Raw genomic sequence first — 6,258 nt, 5'->3', positions numbered from 1 at the left:
GCCACAACCAGGGAGCATGCAGAAACTGAATCTAGACACCCCACACATTTTTAGCAAATGTGCAGCTTCAAGTGGGTTCCCTAAGAAGGTAAGTGGGACTGTGGGGAGTAGGGAGATGGGCTGTCTCAGTCTCTGTTTCCTGGCATTAGATTTCATTAACACTTACCATTACTGCCTGGTTGGGCCTCAGTGGAAGAGGAGGTGCCTAATCCTACTGGGACCAGATATCATCCCAGGATGTAGTAATACCCAAGGGTGACTCCCCTTCTATTCAGAGAAGGGGACTGGGCAATGGGAGAGGGACTTGTAAGATTCAGATTGGGAAGAGAAGAGGATGGAAAGTAATCTAGATGCAAACTTAATTTAAAAAATAATTGTTGAAAAAAAAGAACATGACAGAAATCAAGAAGGCATTTTAAAACTTTTATTATTGAATGAAAATGAAAACATAGCATACTCAAACTGTGGGACACATAAAGACGATTCCAAAAGGTAAGTCCATACCCAGAATTGCCTACAGAAAAAACAACAAACAAACAACAACAAAAAAAAAAAAACAAAAAAAGAAAACCCAAAACTAAAAACACAAAAACAGGGGAGGGGGAGTCTCATGTTAGCAACTTTACAACACACCTTAAAGCCTTAGAACAAAGAGAACTAATACCCCTAAGAATGAAAAACTCAACCTTAGAACTGAAATCAATAAAATATCAAATAAAAAAACACTACAAATAATTTTTTTTTTAAAAAAAGAGTTGGTTCTTTGAGAAAAATCAGTAAGATTAAGAAGCCCTTAGTCACCGGGCAGTGGTGGCACAGGCCTTTAATCCCAGCACTTGGGAGGCAGAGATGAGCGGATTTCTGAGTTCGAGCCCAACATGGTCTACAGAATGACTTCCAGGACAGCCAGGGCTATACAGAGAAACACTGTCTCAAAAAAACAAAACAAAAATAAAAACAAAAAAACAAAAAACAGAAATAAAACAAAAAGAAGCCCTTAGTCAAATTAATAAAAAAAAAAACTGCAGAGACAAGATCCACATTAATAAAATTAGAGACACACATGGGATATTACATCAGACACTGAGGAAATCCAGAAGTACCTCATAACTGCTGGCTAAATAGAAACAGGAATTTAATGTATCCCTACGAAGAAAGCCCGGCGGGACCAATGTGTTCAGAGCAAAATTGTACCAGACCTTCAAAGAATTAATGCCATTGCACTTCAAATTATTCTGAAAAAATAGAAAGAAAAGGACAAACAAGACGAAGTATCTTTATTTGCAGGTGATAGGATTGTACCCACAAGAGATCCTAAATACTCCATCAGGAAATGTTTACACATGATAAAGAATTTTCAGCAAAGAACCATGATACAGAATTAACACCAAAAAATCAGTGGCCCTCTGTGTACACAAATTACAAAAGGCTTGAGAGAAAAAAAATCAGAGAAACAACAGCTTTCACAATACCCTCAAAAACCAAAAAAAAAAAAAAAAAAAAAAAAACAAAAAAAAAAAAAACCCAACAAAAAACAGAATATCTTGGGATATCTCTAGCCCAGATACTGACTTGTGTAATCAGAACTTTAAGACATCAAAGAAGATATCAAAAAACAAAAAGGTCTCACATGCTCATGAATTCTTAGGATTACATAGTGAAAACGGCCATGAAACCAAAAGCAATCAAAGATTTATGCATACTCATCAAAATCACAACACAATTCATCACAGAAATTGAAAGACAATTTTCAGTTTTGTATGAAAATACACACAAACACGGACACACACTGACACACACACACACACACACACACACACACACACACACACACACAAACCTAAATGATAAGAGAACAGCTGGAGGTATTGTCATGCTGGATCTCAAGTTTTATTACACAGACTTATTAGCAAGATATTTTAAAAAGCATGGTATTGGCACAAAACAAGAAATGTTGATCAATAGAGTTGAATTGAAGACCCAGGCTTAAGTCCACTACCTACAGATATCTAATTTCTTATAGAAAACCAAACGAAAGCAAAACTACACACTGTGGGGGAAGTATCTTATCCCAGCCATGTTATTGAAAATAGACTATTTTATCACAAAATGTATCTTGATTATGGTTTCCTTTCTCTCTACTGCTCTCAGTTCCTCCTCAAGTTTTCTCCCAGCCAGGTCCACTCCTTTTCTGTCTCTCATTAGAAAAGTTCATGCCTTGTGTTTCAGAAATACATGTAGAGCACTAAATATAGCTGCTTTTCATTTATATCACTAAGTATCCCATGGTATTTTTACCCCATAAAGTTACTTTTCCAGTTATTTGACTCCCAGAGTAAAGTCTGGGTCTCTAATTCAACTCTATTGACCAAACTAGAGCAATAAACAGCTTTGTGCTATTTCAAATAATGCTCATTAAAAAGCCAAACACTTTTATGTTTCCTAATGCATGACTACATCAATGTCATGTCACCATTTCATGAATGGTTTCTGCTCTCTGAACCAATTTTCAGTAATATTTTCGTCCTATAAAAAAGAAAAAAGTACAGGCTTCTTAGTGATAATAATGAAATATAAAAAAAATAAAATGTATAAAGATGAAACAAAAAACTAACACATTAAAATTGGACATGACAAACAAAGGCAAAGAGCCAAAGAGAAGGCACAAGAATCAGCAGCTCACTCATTCACACACATTCAGAACTCCTATAACACTAATCTCTAAGTTATAATATATAGAAAAAGAACCTGATGCAGAACTGTGCAGGCCCTATTCATGCTGCCTCAGTCTCTGAGAGTTCATATGGGCTTTTGTCTGGTTGATTTAGAAGGCCTTGTTTCTTGGTGTCCCCCGGGCTTTCTGGCTCATACACCCTCTCTTCCTCCTCTTCTGTGGCATTCTCTGAGTCCTGGGGGAGGAACTGGATGAAGACTCTCATTTAGGGCTGAATGTTTCAAGGTCTCTCACATTCTGCATAATGTCTGGCTGGAGGCCTCAGTATTTGTTCCCATCTGCTGTGGAAGGAAGCTCCAGTGATGATGGCTGAGCAAGGCACTGATCTATGAGTATAGCAGAGTGCCATTAGAAGTCATTTTATTACAAGTTCAGTTTGGTTTAGTTTCATTTTGTTTTGTCTGTTTGCTGATTTTCAGATCATTATTTGGTTTTACCTTGGGTCCCTGGACTATGTAATGTCTGGTTGTTGGTTACCCAAGAAGTGTTGAGTATGGGTCCCATCTTGTGGAATGGACCTTAAATAAAACAGATATTGGGTAGACATGTCCATAAGCTTTGTGCCACTGTTATGGCTACAATTTCTGCTGGGAAACTACCTACAGAAGAATGGAATTAAGATTCATAACTTTCACCTGGTAAAAAATCAATTCAAATGGATCAAAGGAGACAATTTAGGAGCCAAAACACTGAAACTTATAGATAGAGAACACTCCTTAGGACTTTTCGGTAGATGAGAATTTTCTTTCTTTTTTATTGAATATTTTATTTATTTATATTTTAGATGTTATCCCTTTTCCCGGTTTCTCCTCCAGAAGCACTCTACTTCACCCTCCCTCCCCTTGGTTCTATGAGGATGCTCACCCAACCACTCTTGCCTCCCCACCCTTGCATTCCCCTACACTGGAACATTGAACCTTCACAGAAGCAAGGGCCTCCCCTCCCATTGATGTCCAACAATGCCATCCTCATCTACATATGTGGGTGTGTTGCGGACCACTCTGCAACATGTTTGAGGGCCAAAATATTGCAGACCACTCTGTCAATGTTGGAACCCGCACTGCCAAAAGCCTTGGGGGCTAAATTGTTAGAGCCTGCACTGCCCCAAGCTGCTCCAGTCTGAGGGTAGGGGTTCAGCAAGAGAGAGAGTGAGGACAGATGTGAAGAATGGAGACCAGACAGAGTGTGATTCAATCCTGTTTATTCTTCAGTCTTTCTTCCTAGTCCAAGCCCCAAGTCTTGAGTCCCTAGTCCCTAGTTCCTAGTCCCTAGTGCCTCCAAGTTCCAAGTTCCAAGTTCTAGTCTTGAGTCTCATCCACGTACAAGTGTCTAATTCCTAGGTCCTGTCTCAAGTCTCAAGTGCCTACTCCAAGTGCCTAATACTTAATAAATTTCTTCTGTCTGCCTCTTGCCTTTTATATGTCTCACTTCTAAGCCATGCCTCTAAGTCACACCCTTAGGTCTTATCTCTAAATCACACCATAAGTCACACCCTCAAGTCTTGGCTCTAAATCACATATTTAAGTCTCATACACCCAAGCGAAAGATCCTGGGTATCTAAAACAATATGTTATCAGAGTGTGTTCAGCTGTTGTAGGCTGTTGTAATCAAGTCTCTTGTCAGGGTATATGGCTCAAGATGGCTACACTGATGATAGCTGCCTTCTGTTGGCTCCCCACATGGGTGGAGCCATGGGTCACTGCATGTGTATTCTTTGGTTGGTGGTTCACTACCAGGGAGCTTTACTCTTGCAGCATGAGGTACAACCTTGTCTATCTCTGTAACACAGCTTCTTTGTGCTCTCAGAAAACACTTTCTAGAAGATTTCACCTCAGTGATGCTGGTCTCTCATAAATCACTGCTAATTTAATTGCTCCAGCTAACCAGCATAAATTGTCCCAATAGTCCCTTCTATTCTGGACTCTAAAGCAAGAGTCACATGGCTAAAGCCAATGAGTTATGCTGCTTGCTGGAACTGGAACATGGCCCCCTTAGTCTATTACCAGCCTCCTGTTTTCCAACTCACTCGATGCCTAAGCTTGGCTGTCCTAGAACTTGCTCTGTAGATTAACTTTAAACTCAGAGATCTGCATGGCCCTGCCTGCTGGGATTAAAACTGTATACCACCCGGACTTAAACTTAGCTGGGTGAAATCTTGCCCCCAAGTGCCACTCTCTTCATCTGTTATCTCCTAAAACATACGATTCAGCTTCATTCTACTTCCTGGTGCCCCTTTAATACTTCTTGTATGATAGTTTGTATTTTTCCTTTCTCAGATTTCTCCTTTTCATTAAACTGCTTTTCATAAGAGCGAACTTTAAGAATAACACAGCAGAATTTATACCAGGTTGTCTTGAGACTTCCTTGTTCAAATCAATCTAATACTCCTCAAGTTATCCCCAGGCAGACTTTTTAGACAATGGCAAAAGGCAGCCATATGCTCTATCAAAATACCATAAAAACAGTCTCTATACCACATTCTGAAATTTTTCTTCACTGAAACCTCTTGGGCCAGGTCTGCACAGTTCAAATCACTCTCAGCAACAAAGTCTTCCATATTCCTAGTAGGACAACCCATGAAGCCATACTTAAAGCATTCTACTACTGTCCTAATGCAATATCTCCAAATCTACATTCTTCCAAACAAAAGCATGGTCAATCCTATCACAGCAGTACCCCAGTCCCTGGTAACAACTTCTGTATTACGGTTTTACTACTGTTAGTAGTCAGCATGACCAAGGTAACCCTTACAAATGCAACATTTAATTGGGGCTGGCTTACATGTTCAGAGCTTTAGTCCTTTAACATCAAGGCTAGAGCATGGCAGCATCCAGGCAGGCATGATGCAGGAAGAGCTGAGAGTTCCACATCTTCATATGAAGGCTACTAGGAAGAGACTGGCTTCCAGGTAGCTAGGACAAGGGTATTAAAGGCCATGTTCAGATGTCGCAGGGTGTGGCGGTACCCAAGATGCACTTCTCCTTCTCTGAATTGAAAGCTAGGAGGCAGTGGAGGGGAAGGATTTGTAATGGTGGACCTGGGGAGAGAGGAGGAAGGGTGGCTGTTATTGGGATGAAATGTGAATAAAAATGTAATAAAAAATAAAATAATAAAAATGAAAAAGAAGATTTTATCCTTATTACCATTTGTATATTAATTATAACTATGTATGTGTGAGAGAAGATTTTATCATTATTACCATTTGTATATTAATTATAACTATGTATGTGTGAGAGGGCATGTGCTGATATAAATACAGGTGCCCAAGGAGTTACCAACACCAAAGCCTCCTGAAGTTGTACTTACACATGGTGGTCAGCCACCCACTGCCAGGAGCCAACCTTACTCCATTTTGAAAGAATAGTTTTAGGTTTTGTTTTTCCTCAGGTATCGACTCCTGAGAAAGCAAGTTTCAAATGGACGCTGCACCCTAAAGAAAGTGGTCACTGTTCCCTCAGTTAGACAAAAACATCTGAAGTTGCGAGATATCCACCATGGCAGAATGCCCAGCTTCTGTGAATTCC

General features: G+C 39.6%; 1 protein-coding gene across 9 annotated transcripts in view; it reads right to left on the bottom strand.

The window, feature by feature from the left end:
* Nucleotides 1-406: 406 nt before the first annotated feature.
* The window catches only part of LOC143437022 (disintegrin and metalloproteinase domain-containing protein 21-like), an 80,623-nt gene continuing 74,771 nt past the window's right edge, over nt 407-6,258 (bottom strand). For 2 of the 9 annotated variants that reach the window (XR_013106733.1, XR_013106734.1), the window contains exons 4-5: nt 5,516-5,771; nt 407-2,909 (exon numbers count right to left, since the gene is read on the bottom strand). The gene's annotated coding sequence lies outside the window, so the exon portion shown is untranslated. The other 7 variants (XR_013106728.1, XR_013106729.1, XR_013106727.1 and 4 more) reach the window with 6 other exon arrangements.

This window comes from Arvicanthis niloticus, chromosome 23 (assembly GCF_011762505.2).
Source record: "Arvicanthis niloticus isolate mArvNil1 chromosome 23, mArvNil1.pat.X, whole genome shotgun sequence".
Lineage (NCBI taxonomy): Eukaryota > Metazoa > Chordata > Mammalia > Rodentia > Muridae > Arvicanthis > Arvicanthis niloticus.
This window is presented reverse-complemented; position numbering and strand designations above follow the sequence as displayed.